The sequence below is a fragment of the Panthera onca genome, chromosome A1 (genome assembly GCF_046562875.1).
Source record: "Panthera onca isolate mPanOnc1 chromosome A1, mPanOnc1 haplotype 2, whole genome shotgun sequence".
Taxonomy (NCBI): Eukaryota; Metazoa; Chordata; class Mammalia; order Carnivora; family Felidae; genus Panthera; species Panthera onca.
The window spans coordinates 234,293,052-234,313,739 of NC_138339.1; the positions used below are offsets into that span (position 1 = coordinate 234,293,052).

General features: G+C 42.1%; 1 protein-coding gene and 1 non-coding gene across 6 annotated transcripts in view; one reads left to right on the forward strand and one right to left on the reverse strand.

Moving 5' to 3' along the window:
- Nucleotides 1-20,688, reverse strand: part of WASF3 (WASP family member 3) — a 134,035-nt gene that overhangs the window by 83,594 nt on the left and 29,753 nt on the right. The gene's annotated exons all lie outside the window — the stretch shown is intronic.
- Nucleotides 17,823-17,926, forward strand: LOC132682497 (U6 spliceosomal RNA). The gene has a single exon (XR_009611686.1). It is a non-coding gene; the product is annotated as a U6 spliceosomal RNA (small nuclear RNA).

The window sequence follows — 20,688 nt, forward strand, 5'->3', positions numbered from 1 at the left end:
TGGCACGTTTATGCTCAATTCCCTTGAGCCTCTGGTCACCCTAATGGACACTGTATCTAAAGTAACTGGGGAATGGCTGAATGGCTCACCAGCAGACCAGACTACAAGAATACCACAGCTTATGACAGAAGGCAAACACAAGGCGGGTTGGGGGGGGGGGGGGGGGAATTATCACCACCCAGAAATGAATATAAAATTTCAGTCACCTAGAAAGTAACTCATTGCCACTGAAAATATTTCTAGCATTAAACTGTCTCCTAGTAATTAAGTAGTAACCATGTAATTAGTGGCATCCAATGTGATCTTGGAGAAAACACGCGCTGAGGACCAGCGGCTGCACAACAAAGGGGAAAGAACAGAGATGTGGCCATCGGAGACTGGCACTCCATGCCTGGATCCACCACCTGAAGCTGTGGACTCTGGGGAAGTTGTGACTCTCCGGGCCTCAGTCTCCCCATGTGTAAGAAGGCCAACAGTGCCCTCCCCCCCCCCTCCCCCCGGAAGCACGAGGGGAGGATGAGCCATTCTGTCAAAGAATACAGCAAGGAAGCAGAGATGCTTCATAAGCGGTGGCTGCTAACCACCTCCTACAGGAAGCTAAACGCACTTGTCGCGCACTTGGCGGGGCCTTGTCCTCCAACAGGGAGGCGGAAGCATCCCCGCCACAATCGGGCAGGGTTACTTAGGCCGCTATGGCACAGGGGAAATGCAGAGACCGTGGCTTTTGTGAAGGCAGAGGACGTGCCGCTTTCTCATTCTCAAGTTACTGTAGTTAACCCACCTGTCTAGAAATGACAAAGCGGATGCCCGTGGCAAGTGGCCAACGTACTGGCTGTGTCCCATCCAGCCCTTGCTTGATTTCTGCAAGTGAAGATGATGGCCAATCTACACACGGAGAGAAAAGGCATGGAAATGTGGATATTCCCAGCAGTAGGTATTCTGATGTTTGAAATCCTCGGGGGTTTTTTTTACTTAACAAAAGCTCTTTCACTTGTGTAGTTTTCTGTTAGGTTTGAATTCTGCATGAAATGCCAGCGGAATCTGTCAACCCCGAAGGCTATGAAGATGCCAAGATCCAGATTCTGTTCTGTTCTCTCCACCACCCACCATAATCCCAAAGAGCTGACATCACTCTTCTCTCCAAGTCGAGAAAAGCCCACTTCTCCCAAAGGCAGACCTCAAGTCCATAGAGCCTTTTGGCACAGGGGTCACGGTTACGTGACTGACTCCATGTATAAAGTGGACAGAGAGAATGAAAGTGACAACAACCTATTCAGGGGCAGGCCGCAGACATGAGACCACAATGCACTTCAGCCAGTTTCATATCCAGTTTTACTTTCTCCCTTCACAACTGCAGAAATAAAGGAAACGCCATGGAAATTTACTAAAATAAATACTATATAATCCAGGTACCAAAGACGTATAATGGTATCAATTTTCATGTGTCACAAGTGCGAAGACATTAAATACTATTTTCATCAGTTTCGATGCTTAAAACAAATGGCTCTTAAATCTATTAACAAAGAGGCCAGCAATATTAAAATCCTTCTGAAGGCAAGTAAATGAGCTGTTGTACCTAAAAATACTGAAAAGAAAAAAACAGAGATACTAAAAAGACAATATTATTAAACTAACGAGATCATATGATTTCAATACATCACGGCCCTCCCTTACCACAACCTCAAGAATTTGCAACCAGACAGTCTCTACCCTGCCCGCAAGAAAGCAATCCGCTATTTACCACATTCCTGCAACAGTCAAGGAAAGTCAGACAGAAGCAATCCGCTATTTACCACATTCCTGCAACAGTCAAGGAAAGACAGACAGAAGCGGGAAGGTGTGAAGAAATCTGCAAGGGAAACTGACGAGATTCGCCAGAGCGGTGGCAATGGTGACCCTGCATCTTGTTCGAGGCAGTAAGTGATTCAGAGAGGGTGCCCCTGCTCCTCTTTTGCTGACGACTTGAACGCAAGGAGATTAAATTCATGCAGAAAGGAGCTGAAAACATCTGGCCTCCAAGACCAACCACCCAACAAAACAAAACCCCCGCTCCCATAAACACTGTGAGGTTTCTTACTGAAAACATCTTTTTGGGTCAGGGTTTGTGTTCTGAATTCTCTGCTGGGCTGAAATGTGAGCCAGGACTGTATCACACAAGGACATTTAGAAAGGAAAAAAGGAGAAGCAGGCTAGCTAACATTTCCTGGGCCTGCAATGCTAATAAGCCAGGCACGCCGCTCAACTGCTCTACAAGCTTGTGTCTTTCACTTGATCCTCATGCTAACCCTATGAGGTTAAGTGCTAGCATGAACCCCATTTTACAGATGAGGAAACTAGGGAACAGAGAAGGGAATGGCCCAAGGGTCACACAACACATAATGGAGTGCAGATTACCACCTGAAAAGTCTCTGCTTCCAGAGACGATGCTGTTAACCACTATCCACCCCCTTTCATGTGAAACTAAATAAGAGTCTCACTGCAAAGTCAGGAAATGGAAAGCTATCGAATTTCCATTCCACTCACCTTACCGTGCACTCCGCTCTGAAAGGTAAACTTCACAGTCTCTCTACAGCAATCCTCCGAAAGCTGTTCGAGCCCTGGAAAATCTACTATGGACTTCTGCGTTTAGCACATCACTTAATCATTAGCGCCCAAAGAGAAGGCAGGTGGTATAAACCCCAATTAACAAATGAGTACTCTTCAGAGAGTAGGAATAACTGAATATTACCACCAGCTTCTTAGTGGCAAAGGCAAGGTGAACTCCCAGCCCACTTACAGCAGATGATGCCTTTGGAAATATTTTGCCTACTTGGCCTAAATGAATTGAATCCCGTGGGATGACTGTTCACTTCCGTTCTATGACATTACACAGAGATGGCTTGCCCTAGGACTTCCAGAAGGATCCTGCTGTGCTCTAGATGTGCCTGCCAGGGGCAGGGGCAGGGGGGAGGTTGGGGAATAGCTACTCTAACAGGATCAACAGGAAAGTTGGCTGAACAGAGGCAGTGAACGCTCTAAGAATGTGAAAGGAAGAGCGGCTCCCCAAATACAGAACTGGCTCTAGTTTTCTAGGGCAATGATTTACAAAGTGCAGGGCCCCGATGGGCAGGGAGAAATGGAAACACAAAATGAATAGGGAGACAGAAGAGGAATTAATAAGCCTTACTCATAGTTAACATATGTAAGACACCGTGTCTTCCTGTGGACGACAGGTCAGCGGTCATGTATCAAGGTATTATAGGAGGTGGTCAGGGGGAGGCTGCCCCAGGATGGGTCACTTGGGCATAAACATTATTTTGAGTTAAAAGTAATCAAAACCCAGCAGATGCAAGAAAAGCTCTCTCCCTGGTCCTCAACTGCTTAATTGCACTGGAAAGGAGAGCCTGCTTCAGGAAGAGAGCTATTAAGGGAGATTCCCCTTTACCTAAAAAAAAAACTGATCTGTATCATAGGGCAACTTGTTTTTCCAAACTTAGCTCCTCTCACCTTCCCCCTAATGATCTCCTCTCCTTTGTATCCTCAGGCCCTACCCCCTCCATAGCTCATAGAAGCTTCACGTTGCCTCATTGTCTTCAAAATTTCATGTCTGTGTGGATTCCCCTTTTATGTACACTATTAAATTTGATTTTCTCCTGTTAATCTGTCTCATGTCAATTTGATTCTAAGTCCAGGTAGAAGGATCCTGAAGGGCAGAGGAACGTCTTCCTCCCAACAGTATACAATTACGGGATAAGGAAAGGAGAGCCCTGCCCCAAGAGCTACTGGCAGGTGAGATGTTCTGCAGGGTTTCAGTCTACAGGGGCCCAGGCAAAGTGGAATTACAAGTCATTTTAACCAGTTTCAATGAAACTAATTCTCACAAAAATGAAAGAGGAGGGTAAAAAAAGAGGCTCCTGGAACAACAACAAAAGGATTAAATATTGATTAACACAAGAATAAGCTGATGTAGGAAGAGAGATAATCTATTTTCAGAAATACCAAATAAAAGCTCTGCTGTCTAGTTAACAGTAGGTTCACAACCTACTGGAAATATGTACAACCCCCCCAACACACACACACACACACACACACACACACACACACACACAATGGAGTCCCAAACCCTTAGACCCTTCGATTCCTGGTTCTTCTTCCCCTCTGCATTCACGGGCTCTGCAATGAGCACGTGCCAAAGAACAAAGGGAGGAGGGACTGAGAGTCTGTGTGTCACCTCAAGGAAGGTACATTTGTTCTAATCAGACTACTTTTTGCCTTACACGGGCACAGGCGACTTCCGGGGAAGGCTGTAACCCTGTAGTGCTCAGCCAATGAGGCACCAGGGGAGGGACTTGCCTCTGTAGTGCTCAGCCAATGAGGACCCAGGGGAGGGACTTGCATACTAGGAGATAAATTGTCTGCTGTAACTGCCCGGAGCATGCCTGTCCATCAGACACCTGTTCTTGCAAGAACATTGATCAAAGCCTCGCTTCACTGTGCTCCGAGTCTCTGTGTCCCTTTGACTGGAGCAGTGAGCTTATTTCTCACAGCTAACAAGAAAATGGCAAAGTTGACACTTTGTCTAGGTAACTTCCTCTTGTCAGCTAGATGAGTCAAATACAATCATAATCTGAACACATCTATAGAAATCAACTTAAAATTTTTTCAGTCATCAAAGCAATGAATTGAAATAAATTTATATCCACTATCGACAATTTCAGGTAAATATAAAAATTTTTAAATTTTATGAATCTTATAATGTTTAAGGTCTTAAAACGTGGGAAAAATACAGTTTAATAACCTAGTATATATCTATAATTTGTAAGATATGCAGGGGCGCCCAGGGGGCTCAGTCAGTTAAGTGTCTGACTCCTGATTTTGGTTCAGGTCATGGTCTCACAGTTCTTGAGTTCGAGCCCCACGTGTGCCTGTGTACTGACAGTGTGGAGCCTCCTTGGGATTCTCTCTCTTCCTCTCCTTCTCTTTCTCTCTGACCTCCCCCCACCCCCACTCAGGCTGACTGTCTCTATCTCTCTCTCTCTCTCTAAATAAATAAACTTAAAAAAGGTGTGCATATATTGGGACTCTGTGCTCATTTTCTTATTATGAAGTACATAATCAAATGGTTTTTAAGACCACTGCTTAAGGGAACAGATTGCCTCAGGATCAGAAATTAAGACACAGTATCAGCGCTTCATCAGTAAAATGTTAAACACATTCATAAGAAACGTTAATAAAGCAAATTTCCATAATAATGAGTATAAACTGAAGAAAGCTACAAAACCAAAAGTTTCAAAAGAAAAGAAAGAAACCCATAAAAAAAAATAAAAAAAAAAAAAAAGCTCAGAACAGAAAGAAAGCTAAATGAAGTAATTACCAGATATTGACAAGGCCTTCCTAGGAGAGACAGGACCCACAACTGTTTTCATCCCCAGCAGAGTGCCAGGAAGGAGAACCTGCTGTAAACAGGGGTAAGAAAATACCAGCTGAACTGTTAATAAACCTTTGATGTCCACACATGAGCAGAAATGTTGGGTTAGAATCTCAAGGAGCCCCAGACACAGGGCAAGTCTGCACTCACCTGCCAACTCTTCCACTGGGACCTTTACCAAATAATGTAGATGGCACACGTACAGACAGAACACAAGAGCCGAGAGGCTCCATATCCAGGCACCCTCTAACACCAGGAGGAAGAAAGGAGAGCTGAGAAAACTTCTTCTAAGAAACAGTAGGGCAAAGAAAGATCTCCAGAGAAGAAAGCTACAGACCGGAGGGCAAAGAGGACTCATTAGTGTCCCCAAAACTAGCAGCCAAGCTATAAAACCGAGAGTCCGTCATTGTTCAGAAAGTTGGCAGCCTATGGGGCACCTGGGTGGCTCAGTCGGTTGAGTGTCCAACTTCAGCTCAGGTCATGATCTCACGGCCTGTGAGTTCGAGCCCCGCGTCGGGCTCTGTGCTGTCAGTTCGGAGCCTGGAGCCTGCTTCAGATTCTGTGCCTCCCTCTCTCTCTGCCCCTTCCCCACTCACGCTCTGTCTCTATCAAAAAATGAATAAACATTAAAAAAAAAAAATTTAATAAAAAAAAAAGTTGGCAGCCTAGCTCTAAAGCACAGAAATCTCCAAGGTCTTCCTGGGATCATTCTGAAGCTCTCCCAAAAACAATGTCTCAATCCCACTCCCAAAATATCTGCAGCTAATGATGAAGTGGACCTAACTCTTGCTACAGCAAAGTCTAGGCCCAGCTCAGTCCCTCGTGTCAGCAGCATGACCAAAAGAGGGACAAGCCCTTTTCGTGTGGTATCCTACAGGCTTCACTGTTCATTACACACAGTGACCACCACACAAGAAAATCATCGAACAGGAGAGGAAGAATATGATTCATAAAAAAGAGAAAAAGCAGGCAACGGAGGTAAGCCCATATATGACCCTGGACTGCAACCAGCAGACCCAACTATGTTCAGTGTACTAAAAAATCTTGTAGGAAAGATGAGCAGTAAACATGAACAGGGAAGGATCTCAGCAGAATAAAACAGAAACTAAACAGCTGAACAGAAAAGGGAGAAAAGAGAACTACAACTTCTGAAATAAATACTTCAATGCGCTTAACAGCAAACTGGAAACAGCAGACAGTTCTACAAATGTCAAGAGAAAAAAATAATTTAAAAAGCACAACAAAGTTTCCCAAGATCTGTGTCACAATATCAAATGGCTCGACTACAAGTGTAACTGGGGTCCCAGAAGGTGAGAAAAACAGAAGGGGACAGAAGAAATACCTGAAGAAACAATGTCTAAGAACTTTCCAGACTGTGATAGAGGACATCAACCCACAGATCCAAGAAGCTCACTCAATTCCAAGGAGGATAAATACAAAGAAAACCACGCATAGGCACATGATAGCCAAACTGCTGAAAACCAAAGATAAGGAGAAAACAGCCAAAGCCACCAATAGGAAAAAGGGAACCACAATAAGAATAACATGTAAGAAAGGGACATTTTATCAAAAATAGTGAAAATCAGAATGCAATGGAGTGACGTGTTTAGAATGCTGAGGAAGGAGAAAAAATAAACTGTCACACAGAATTTTTTAAATTTATTTTGAGAGTGCGTGCGTGCATGTGTGTGTGTGTGTGTGTGTGCGTGCATGCAAGGGAGGGGCAGAAAGAGAGAGAATCCCAAGCAGGCTCCATGCTGTCAGTGTGGAGCCCGATGCGGGTCTCACTCCCACGAACCGTGATCATGACCTGAGCCAAAATCAAGAGTCAGATGCTTAACCAACTGAGCTACCCAGGCATCCCCAACACACAATTTTTCATCCAGCAGAAATACTTTCAAAAACAAAAGCATCAAACTTTGCAGTCTTGAGCTGCAAAGACTCTGTTAAGAGGATGAAAGCAAGTTACACACGGAGAAAATATCTGGAAACCGAACGTGCCACAAAAGCCTCCTATCTAGAATATATAAAGAATCACAAAACTCAACAGTTAAAAGAAAAAGCACACAAGTATAAAATGAGCAACAGACAGAAGGAAACATTTCATCAAAGAGGAGAGACAGATGGCAATCAATCATTAACATTAATGGCCAACATCACTGGTCAACATCATTAGCCGTTTGGGAAATGCCACCTAAAACCACAGTGAGATATCACTACACACCTACAGGAGCAGTTAAAATAAAAAACAGTAATAGGGGCGCCTGGGTGGCACAGTCGGTTAAGCGTCCGACTTCAGCCAGGTCACGATCTCGCGGTCCGTGAGTTCGAGCCCCGCGTCAGGCTCTGGGCTGATGGCTCGGAGCCTGGAGCCTGTTTCCGATTCTGTGTCTCCCTCTCTCTCTGCCCCTCCCCCGTTCATGCTTTGTCTCTCTCTGTCCCAAAAATAAAAAAAAAAAAAAAAAAAAAAAAAAGCTCTTTAAAAAAAACAGTAATAATACCAAATTCTGATGAGGAGCCAGAGAAATTAGATCACCCATACACCGCTGGTGGGATGTAAAATAAAAATAGTACAGCTACTCTGGAAAACAGTTTGGCAAGTTCTTACCAAACTAAATACGCACTTGCCATTGGACCCTGGGCCAACAAACACTCCTGGGTATTTATTCCACAGAAGTTTAAACCTATTTCCATACAGAAACCTGTATGTGAACACAGCAGCTTTATTCATAATACTAGAAACCAGTCAAATGTTATTCGGGTGGATGGTTGAACAAACTCTGGTGAATCCATACAATGCTTTACTACTCAGCAATAAAAAGGAAGAAATATTGATACAGACAACGATCTGAATGATTTGTAAGGGCATTCTGGATTGTTTTCATTATAATATTTTACTAGGATGTAAGACACGAGATACACTGTATAATGAATCCCTTAAAAACACGCTCGCAGTAGCACATTCTATATATCTGACTCATCTTTTTATTAGGTGGACCTAAGTACTGTTACAGATATTTAGCAATAAAACAAAAAATATTAACACTATTTTAACTTCCCCAAATACTTACAGATTATATAGTCAATGAAAAAAATGAGTTCGCTTTCAGTTGTGAGGACTTCTTGAACTGGGAATCCGTTCACTCATGCGGTTTATTTTTAATTCGCTTTTAAAAATTTTTAATTCACTTGACTTTACCTAAGAGTGTTTCTGTAAATTAAAATGGAGCTCATCTTGCAAAACGATATTACTCAGACACCCTGAACATGATGATTTGCTTCACCTTATTCCCACTCTTTGATCACAGCTGCGGAACATGATTTCCGGTGAAGACAGGTTTATCAGCTCTTCTAAAGAAACAGTGCCATACCCACATAGTTTTAATTAGTTTATTATCTTGGGTTTGGTGAAACTTTCTTATTATCGAGGTATAGCTGACATACAGCGTTATATTAGTTTTAGGTGTTCACCAGAGTGATCCGATATTTATATACATTATGAAATTATCACCAGGGTAAGTCTAGCTACCCCTGTCGCATACAGAGTTATTACAGTATCATTGGCTATATTCTTTTCGCTGTACTTTTTTCATCTCTGTGCCTTACTTATTTTATAACTGGAAGTCTGTATCTCTTAATTCCCCCCACCCTTCCCTTCTGGCAACCACCAGTTTGTTCTTTATATTTATGAGTCTATTTGTTTTCTTTTGTCTGTTTTGTTTTTTAGATTTAATATTCAAGTGAAATCACAAGGTCCTGGGTCTTTCTCTGTCTTATTTCACTTAGCATAATACCTTGTAGGTCCATCCATGTTGTTGCAAACAGCAAGATCACATTCTTTGTAGGGCTGAGTGATAATCCCTACACACACACACACACACACACACACACACACACACACACACACACACAGGCTGTTCCCATCGTGCATGATGCTGCAGTGAACCCAGGGGTGTATATACCTTTTTGAATTAGTGTTTTCTTTTTCTTTGGATAAATACCCAGAACCGAAATTGCCGCATCATATGGTAGTTCCATTTTTAAATTCTTTGAGGAGCTTCCATACGGTTTTCCACAGTGGCTGCACCAGTTTGCACTCCCAACAACAGTGCATGAGGGTTCCCTTTTCCCCACATCCCCACTAACACTAGTTATGTCTTGTCTTTCTGAAAGCAGCATTCTGACAGGTATGAGGTGATATCTCACTGTGGTTCTGATTTGCAGTTCCCTAATGATTACTGATGTTGAGCATTTTTTCATGTGTCTGCTGACCATCTGCCTATCTTCTTTGGAAAAGTGTCTATTCAGGTCCTCTGCCCATTTTTTACTGAGTTCAGTACAATTCAATGTAGGTAACATTCTCAAAATAACACAACTACAGACATGGAGAACAGGGTGTAGGGGGTAGAGTGGATGAGATTATTTTTAAAAAGCACAAGGGAGACCTTATACGGTGATGAAAACAGTACCGTATCTTGACTGTGGCAGTGCTTACACAAATCTACACGTAATACAATTGTACAGAACTACACACACACGCACACAGTGTAACTGAAAATACACTGAACAGTGACTAAGATCTTAATCTTAATCTTAATCGATCTTAATCTTAATAGTTAATAGAAAGATACTAAGATCAATTTTTTGGTTTTGCTAAAACAGTAACAGGTATACCAGATGTCCCCATTTGGGAAAACTGGGCAAAGGGCACATGGGACTGTGATTTTTTGAAATCTCCTGTGAGACTATAATTATTTAAAAATAAAAAGAAAGCAAAACAAAGACATTTTCCAATAAACCAAAGCTGAACAGATCCATACTACAAAAGATGCTAAAGTTCTTCAGACTAAATGGAAATACTTCCCAGACAGAAGCAGAAAGGAAGAACACTAAAAAGGTATCAATTTCAAGGATGTTTCCATTGACATATTCATTAATTCAACTAATACTTGTTAAATATTTTTTCTACAATAGTCTCTTACGGTAAGGGCCATGGAATCAAGGACAAATAAGACTCAATCACACAGCCTAGCATACAAACCTATAAATGACATTGAATATTCAGTCACAGAAGTGCTGAAACACCACCCGCAGCTGTACAGAAAAGGAAGCTATCACTAGAAAAGAGTCAGTAAGAAAGTCTTCTTGGAGCTGAATTTACAAATGAATGTTAAGTGAATAAGTGAGGGACAGTATTCTAGACAGAGTCCAGCCACTGAGGGACAAAAGAGTTAAGACACATACGTGGAACGCCAAGGGTGCAACGCACCTGGAGAATAAGGGGGAGGAAAATCCCTCATTACAAGAAATGATGAAGGGCGGATTGTGCGGAGGGCAAGCGGAGCACAGTCTCTGCTGAAGTCTCTGCTCAAACTTCACTCTGTAAGGAACTAGGAGAGTTTGAAGGAATTTAATTAGGACAGCAATAGAAGATGGGCCTTTTAGGAAGACAGCTTTGGCAGTAAGGATGATCCATTAGAGCAAAGTGATAGAGGAAGTCAGAGCAATAATCTAATAGTCCAAGGAAGAGGTGGTAATAAGCTTAAACCAGAGGAGGAGGAAAAAGCATGGAAATAAAGGGGCTTGTACCAACTAGTTAAGGATAAAGAGGAAAGAGAAGAATTGAGAATCATGCCCACATTTCTATCTTGGGCGCCTGAAAAGATGTTACTTTCATTTACCTCAAAAGGGAACAGAGCAGCAGGGAGCAGATTCTGATGGAAAGATAATCATTATGCCGTTGGGGAATGTGAACTTGAGGTACAGAGGGATCTCCAGGATCTAGCACATACAGAGTAACAGCCTGAGGTTAAGAGGCCACAAATCACCAGCACTGGCTGTCAAAGCAGCAAGAGATGGGCTTGCCAAAGGGAAGGAGTATAAAACGAGAAGAAAACAGTATTGGAGACCAAATTCTAGAAGAAAGGGGCCCTTGTAAAATGTCAATGGAGGTGTAAACTATTACACTTCTGTTGTCAGTACATGTTCAGACCTAAATGATCTCAACTAATAATTCTTTACGATACGTGAAAGGAATAAATACAAATGTGGTCAAGGATCTATATATAAAGATGTCCTCCTTTCAATGTTATTTCCAATAATAAAACAGAAGAAACTAAATAACCAAACAAAATAATTAACTCAAAGCAAATTAAATTAGATCTATAAAATAAGTAATTATGCAACCGCCTAGGTAGTATTTCAGAAGACTTTTTAATTATGGGATAAACTTCTTATGACACTGAATATTTTACAGCATACAAAATAGGGTCTGCAGTATTTATTTACGCAAGACCATTTACTGAATACCTATTATCTACTATCACTTAGGTACTGGGGATAAAATGCAGTGAAAGACAATTTCTTGTTTTTGTGAAGCTCGGCTTCTACTGGAAAGTGAGCCAGGAAGGGTAGATAAATCAACGTGCAAGACAATCAGGAATGAAATAAATGCTAGTAAGACAAACATTAACAGGTGACATAATAAGACAATGTGTGTGTGTGTGTGTGTGTGTGTGTATAAAAAATTATGTAAAAAAAAAACCTGGAATCGTTTTAATAGAAGCCTCAAGATTAATAGTAAAAATAATGTAAAATAAAAGTTTAAAACAAAGCAAACTTCAGGTGGCTTAGTAAATGGTCTAGGAAAATCAAAGTGTAATTATAAACAGGAAGTGCGTGGGCCCTCCATGGTTTCTCCTTTAGCATCACCAGGAGGCAGAACTTTTACAAAACCTGGTACCTTCCCCCTCCCGAACCAGGAAACTCAGGAAGGACAGGAAAGCAACATACTTATGGAAGCCTGTGCTTCTACTAAGCTGCTTTGAGCCAAGATGAAGTCTGCAACGCTGAAGGCAGAAAATCTCACAAGACAAGTGATCCTTCCCGTCTACCAGCTAAGATGGTATTTTTCACATTTCCTGTCTTCATTATAGTACAACCCTCCGCCCCCACAGACACACACACACATTCACCTAAGTTCATTCACTCACTGAATCAACACCGCATAGCAGCATGGCAGGGACTCCAGCAAAATCACACAGGCCCTAGAAACAGGACCCGAAATGCCATCGAAATTTACAAACCACTCCCCATTATGCAAGTATCAGACTGTTCAATTTGTGAAAAGACTAAACTGAAGGGAAGCACTGAAAATACGGACACAAGTTGTGCAACCTATTAAGAAACACCTTGGGAAAATAATTTCTCTGTATCTAAAATAAGAAGGCTCTGAGCTGACAATGCGGAGCCTGCTTGGGACTCTTTCTCTCCCTCTGCCCTTCCCCTACGCGCATACTCTCTCTCTCTCTCTCTCTCAAAATAAATATTAAAAAACAAAACAAAAAAACACTAGGCATCCTTAACTTCTCTCCCCCCTCTCCCTCACATAGCTCACATCGGACCCATCAGCAAATACCACGGGTGATTCTGCCTTTTAAATATATCAAAATCAGGGGTGCCTGGGTGGCTCAGTCAGTTAAGCGTCCGACTTTGGCTCAGGTCTTGATCTCGTGGTTTGTGAGTTCGAGCCCCGCATCAGGCTCTGTGCTGACAGCTCAGAGCCTGGAGCCTGCTTTGGATTCTGTGTCTCCCCTTCTCTCTGCCCCTCCCATGCTCATGCTCTGTCTCTCTCTGTCTCTCAATAATAAACATTTAAAAAAAATTAAACATATCAAAATCAGAACACTCCTCCCACCTCGACTGCTTCCATCCCAACCTAGGGCCACCATCAGGCAGCTCCCACCTGAGGACTCCCCCTGGTCTCCTGCCTCTACCCTTTGCTCCTGTTCTCTTCTGAATGGAAACCAGAGCAATTCTATCAAAGGGGAAGTTGGATCATGTCTCTCCTCTATTCAAAACCCTCTAATCGTTGTTCACCTCATTCAGGTCAAAGCCAAAACCTTTACAATGACCTAGAAGATAGCTACCTGACCTGCCTCCTTCCCTCCCTTTACCACTCTGTCCTCATCTCTCTCTCTCTCTCTGTCTCTCTCATCCCCTCTCTCTCACACCCCCACCCCCTTCTCTCAGTCTACTTCAGGCCTGGCTGCCTTCCTAGGCCAATTCCCTCTACACACCAGGGAGCAGCCATTCCAAAGAGGAAGACCTCTGCATTTGCTATGACCTCTCCTGGAATGTCCCTCCCCACCCACCCCACACCCCTCGAGCCTCCTTCAAATCTCTATTCAAATACTATCTTCTCTGACCCCACCCCACACAAAATTGCAACATCTTTAATGGTTTCTTTTTCTCTATAGTACCTATCATCTTCCAAAATGCCAGAGAATTACGAGATTACCAGATTTTAGATGTGTTTATTTGGACCTTTCCCTTGGTGACCTCATCCAGTGATCTCATGTAGATCTGATGTGCACTTAAATCTCTTCCAAATTACTTTCTGTGAGTCAAGTTGTAGGGGATATTTCTGGTTTAAAACCTACACTTAAAGATGACATCTGTAAGAGGAAAGACATTTAAAGAGAATAATCAACAACTTTCCACCTTATGCCTTCCTTTAGGTTTTTTTCTCAAATAAAAAAGGTCAAAATTCGGAAAAACTACTGAAGCAAAAGTATATACTATATTACATCTTCACACAGAGAGGAAGAGGTGGCAATCTTATTAATACGTGAACAATTTTAAAAAGATATCAGAAGTTTTACTTTTTCTCCTGAATGTGATCAAACGGGAAGGGGGGGGGGGGGAGGGCATTTCCCAGCAGAGGGTCACGGATAAGAAATTAACAGGACGGAAATCAAAGCATCCAGGCTTCAAACCAAGAACATCCTGACAGCGCCTTTCTTGCAAATTGAGGACTGACAAAGCATATTAATGAGAAATACTGTTAAAATGCTATTCAGCCACGGGTCTTCAGTTTCAGCTTCCCCAAAGGAGTTGGTTGCAAAGGGGACGGGGAAAGTTCGACATGCGAGAACAGACGCATGTTTATGTTTTCCATTCACTGTTGTACACTGAGAGCTAATGAAGTCAACCTTCATCTGCACTGGCAGAAACCCAGAAACGGAGAGAGCCCAGTCAAGGAAGTAACGCAAAAGAAAGGCGAAAATGCCTTCGACAGCCCTACCTTGGCTTTAATTCAATGTTAAGAAGCATGATGACAGTGCTCATGAATATTAAAATCTAAAGAAACATCCAGCCAAATGGAGTGTATGTTCAAAACAATCCAAAGCACGAGCTCTAACATTCTCAGAGGTGGAAAACGCCCTACACCCCAACCAACCTACCGTAACGTGATTGTTTTTAAATTTCAAGAGAATTACACATTATCGGCCCGCCCAGCTCTGTTGAGCTTTGAAGAAATAACAAAAGGAAAGGTTTAAACGCGAGATACGTGCAAAAATCTTTCCAAACGCTGCGTCGTGGTACGATTTCATTCGGAACATTCACCTAATGTTAAACAGCAAGACGCCTCATACAAACGCACCTACTGACAACGCCACGCCAGACCCAGATCTCTAAGCCTTCAGAGGACTTTGTCGCTTGCCTACATAAAGTAACTTTCTAAACCATACAGTCCTCCGTCCACGCTGAGCTCGATTTGCAGTGACGGTTTGCTGTCTACCAATCACGACGGTTCCCACCATCACACCTGCCCTGTGACCACTTCCCTTTAATGCTCTGCTGGCACTTCACTCCACCTGAGCCAGTCCTGAGATGAGCCATTTTTAGTGCTAATTTGATGGCTGATAGAACAAGCTGAAACTTCCTCCAAAGTAGCACGCTACAAAAGACGCCCTATAGCCCACCAATCTGGTTGAACAAGAACAGAAAGGAACTAAGTTACCATCCACCTGATGGCTAGTGGAAAAAGCAGATCCGCAAAAATGCCCAACCTTCCATAATACTGAAGAAATGCAAACTGAAGCCACGATGTGTTACACCATTTTCACTTACTAGATTAGTGGAGATTAAAACATATGAAAAACCCCAGTGTTCGCCAGGACGGGGCTACACGGGCACTCTAATAGACTGTAAATTAAAGCTTTTTAAGACTGCAAAGAGTCCGCAAGATCGAACTGAACTCCAAGGAAAAAAATACCTATTTCCCAAAACATAATCTGTGATGACAACTGAAACACAAATCCATTTTAAGGTGCCGTTTGACTTTAGTAGGAACGTGAGGGGTTAATGACCCTTTGAAACTCTGGGCTTTGTGACCCCCACCCCCACCTTGTGGCTGACTGGACGGACGGAGACAGGCGCTACCCAAAAGGGGCCAGTTTCCCTCCCAGGAATGTGGAATTGGGGCTCGGATTCTGATTTATTCTAGTCACATGTACTCTTGAAAAAAGGAAATGTAAACTCAAGAGCTTTATCTGAAGAAGTCTCACATTCCTGGGACATTCTATTCCTTTTCAGCACACAAACAACATCTGAAGATTCAATAAACTGACTTTCATTCTCAGGATTATTTTCTGCTTATATTTTTGTTTTCTTAAACTCCCCTCTTCAACCTTTCTAATTTTAATAATGGTAATTTAGATCAGCTTATCTAATTATGTTTATTCCTCCTTAAGAACATTATTTACCTATCTTAAATAGACTGAGTCTGGTTTAATTAGACTCAACATATCCCGAACCTCAACCTTAACTTCAGAATATTATTCAGTATAAAATTCTAGACTTTCTGGTAAATGTTTTTAGAGTTTTAAGTCCTGTAGCAATTTTATTATTATTTTTAAATGTTTACTTATTTGAGAGAGAGAGACAGAGACAGAGAGAGGGAGCAAGTGGGGGAGGGGCAAACAGAGAGGGAGAGACTCCTAAGCAGGCTCCAAACTGTCAGTGCAGAACCCGACTCAGGGCTTGATCTCATGAACCAGCAAGATCATGACCTGAGCTGAAATCAAGAGTCAGACACTGAACCGACTCAGCCACACAGGCGCCCCAAGTCCTGTAGCAATTTTAAATCAATGAATCCTGAAAGTAATTTTCCAAAAGGAGCCAAAAAAAATTGTCATCTCTTCATTGACTGCCATTTGCCAACAGATAAAGGCCAATTTTCTCTCATCATTTGTTCCATGATTTCCCCATCTGTTACAGAATCATACAAACTATAGATGTGACTTGCCCTTCAAAATGTAAAGCTTTACTTTTGAGAATTACCACAGCCTTGATTGTCTTCTCCTATAAACCAACCATTCTGTCCAGAGGCTCTCGCTAGACCTAACAATGATCACACAGAAAGGGAAGAAGACATATGCGTAGTTATTTCAATCATAAATACTCAACTATGACAACACAAATTCAAGCTTTCAAAGCACTTAATTCCGCTTAAAATGCAATCGTGTTACAAGCTTCGAAAATAACGCACTCCCCCATCCTGTTTTTAGAGAACTTTGAAAATCTAGACAATATGCTTCCTTTCAAAACACCAACTGCTTACAGAGGAAAAGAAAGACACAGACAAATGATCTTGCCAAGAAACGTTTCTGCAGCTTCTCTTGGTAGAGTAGCCCTTTCAGTGGCTACAAAGATTTAAATTCAATCCTTGATTGGATTGATGATATACCACCTTTTATTATTTAGAACTGAATTTTAGAACAGAGAAGAGCTTAGAGAACTCTCAACCAGTTGTCTCCAACGTTTGCAAGTATGAGGGCCCTTCTGCAATGCTAAAAAATTGAGGAGTGTTCTAATGGTTATATCTACTGATTGAAAAAGTAAAGGGACAAAAACAGCAAGTACACAGTCATTCTTTAAAAGCACCTGTACACATCTGCAAAGCTGTAAAACACAAATCTAATTTTTCACTGCAGCACCAGTGAACGTCAGAACGAAGTCTGAAACCAAGTCTCCAGATTTACAATGCAGATGGGGCTCTAAGAATCCAGGATCATTCATCACAGAGGAAGGTTTTCTTTCCAGCACCCCCAATGATTCCCTTAGGGGCTAGACAAGGCGATTTTAAAGTTCTTGTAGAAAATCAAGCGAAGATAGACAAGGCACTTCTGAAAAAGAAGACTAAAGAGTAGGGGCCATCCCTATAGAATACTGAAACATTATAAAGCTACAATAGTTAAAACAGTGTGGTGCTGACATCTGAGGAAATAAACCTAATAACTGAACAGATTAGAAAGTGCAGGAACTAATGAATATACCAAGGAACTCAGTATAAAATGGAGGTGGCGTTTCAAATCACTGGGGTAAAGACTATTAATTAAATGAGTACACAGTAAGGGGGGGGTGGAGATCCCAAACTGAGTCCTTACCTTGCCCATATACTACGCAAAGCTCTAAATGCAGCAAAAATATACAGCATGAAGCCACTAAAGGACTAGAAGAAACACGAAAGGATCTTTTTCTAACAATCTGGTAGTGGAGAAGGTCTTTCAAAGAATGGTTGAAAAACAACAGAAGCCAAACCATGAAACTACTTGAAACAGAAAACATGGTGCTCACTTCGGCAGCACATATACTAAAATTGGAACGATACAGAGATTAGCATGGCCCCTGTGCAAGGATGACACACAAATTCGTGAAGCGTTCCATATTTTTTAAAAACTGAGAACAAACTGAGGGTTGATGGGGGGTGGGAGGCAGGGGAGGGTGGGTGATGGGTATTGAAGAGGGCATCTTTTGGGATGAGCACTGGGTGTTGTATGGAAACCAATTTGACAATGAATTTCATATATTTAAAAAAAAAAAAGAAAGAAAGAAAAAAACATAAAACATGGCTTCCTTACAGAAAACTTCATCGACAAGGTCAAGATTAGGCATGAAGTCCAAGCACAAGTCCAACCAGCACAAAACCCAGGTTCTATGCCATGCCAAGTACAGCACTCTTTCTGTCTTTCCTACGATCCCAAGTTGCTAGGGGTTTTAAAACAATACAAAAAAAAAAAAAAAAATCAAATCCAACAGAATGCACGGTGAGAATCTCAAACTTGCCTAGGCCCCTGACCTGAGATTTCTACAGCACCACCCACAGCTACTATCCTCCACTCGTGTTAGAAACTATCCGACCTACAATAAGGCAATGTCTTTCGTAAGGCATCTTCGGGTCACAGCTTAATTTCAACAAAACGCACACACAGTAAAGCAATACGAGGTTAACAGTTTTCCCAGAATAAGCTTGCTCTGGGGTATGTGGCCAGACGGGCAACATGCAGGTTCAACACTGAATGCTTACCAAATGTATAGCATCAACAGAGACTAACTGAGCTCCTACTGTATGTAAGGTGGTATGTCAAACTCTGAGATGAAAAAGAACCAGTCTCCTGCCTTCCAGGAACCAGCTTACTAGTCAGACCATGAAGAAAGGGTATCTGCTCACCAAGGGCAGTAATACATTGTTTCCATCTCAAATCTCCCTGGGTGGCTGCCCGAAGAAGCAAAAGTACCCCTCTCTAACTTATTACTAGAAAAAGTACCCCTCTCTAACTTATTACTAGAAGCAAATCGTAATCAACCATGTCGTTTTTTTTAAACTAGTTTATGGGTATACCCAAGTGACTCGGCTCAAAACCCGAAGGCACTACAGTCAGAGCCTGTCAGCTGGGTGAGGTATCTTCCTGCAGGGTAGCAGAACAGCTGCTATGCAAATTCAGATCATTAGTCCGGTATCACCTTGATCCCAAAACCATGTTGTGTTTATTTCCATGCACTTTCTCCCCTTTATCCATTTCTGGTATCCGGATCTCCCAGTTTCTTACCCATTCATTCAGTCTGCCTTGCTGACCTAGAGATACTACTTACTACAAATCATGTGCTAACTCACCTCAGTCCTTTTTTAAGTTCCTCTTCCCTTTTTTGCTTCCCGCACTATTGCCTGGGAGAATTATATTATGTACTTTAACAAGGAAGCTCCAATTGGGAGGAAGGGCTTTGTCACCAACACTCCTCTCTTCTCCCGGAGTAGGGGATAATGGCATCCCTCCACTCCTTCGGCCAGCTAGCATGAGCCACCCTACCACAACTATCGAAGGAGTACTAACTTTCCGTTTCTTCGCTTAAAAGGCTCAGAAACAGTTAGGAATTTCTGTAAGGTCCTTTACAAGGCAATTCTGACTTGGCAAAGACATTGTAAAACCTCTCATTCCCCTCTGTACCTTCAACACACAAATACTAGCAAATCAAATTCCTGAATAATTACCCCATGTCCTGGCTGCCTGTGAACTTCTCTACATAACAGAACATAAAACCGAAAAATCGTTTGTAAGTTCCTTATTTTAATTAAAAAGAAAATGACTGACTTGTCATCCTTTTATCTGGTTAATTATGAAAAACAATGAATGAAACTGTAAGTCAACTCCGATAAGCTGTCTGTAATCAACTTCTGTAGGGGCGCCTGGGTGGCTCAGTCGGTTAAGCGGCCGACTTCGGCTCAGGTCATGATCTTGCGGTCCGTGAGTTCGAGCCCCGCGTCGGGCTCTGTGCTGACAGCTCAGAGCCTGGAGCCTGTTTCAGATTCTGTGTCTCCCTCTCTCTGACCCTCCCCCATTCATGCTCTGTCTCTCTCTGTCTCAAAAATAAATAAACGTTAAAAAAAAAAAATTAAAAAAAAAAATCAACTTCTGTAATGAATAATTCCGCTGGTTAAACAGCCAGAACTCGCAATACTGCACTGAATGTATCAAATACAGATTTGGTGAACACGAGCCATATAGTGTTAATTCTAGATCCTTACAGCCACTATTTCACAAAAATTATGTTCACCGCATGGTAACGGAAATTGAAGTCACAATTTTTACTCTACAAATAAGCACTCTAGAGAAGTATTCTTAGCAAGTATTTCCAGGAATTAATAAAATATTCTCATTTGCCACAGTCTGGGATTTTTCATAGTAAAGATGTGGAAAATTTGAGATGCTTCATTTGCATTCCAGCAGAAATCATTAGCCCTCAAGAGAAAACAACAGAAAAAAAACACCAGCATTCTAACTTAGGGGTCCCGTGCAAATAAGTAACTAAGCTATGAGGCCAGAGGAAAAAAGGCACCTAAAAAAGAAAGTGCCTTTGTTACGTTTGCTGGATCTCCATAATCCTGCAAAACCAAGTGAGTATCTTCTGGGGAGGGCCTGAGCCTGGTAGGAGAGCGGGAGGGGTACCTCTTAAAAGTTAGAGGCTTAAGTAAACATTAGGCAAAAATGCAGGATCTTACAGGAAGTCACAGATTCAATGCACTGAGCCCAAAATGTACTTTACTGAAATTGAGTTTTCAGGACACCAAATTTCCGGTGAGCCTTTTCCCTCCTGCACTCCCAACCTTTCCAGGGTACGAAAGTGTCGACCTACACCCCTGACTCCTATTACTATCT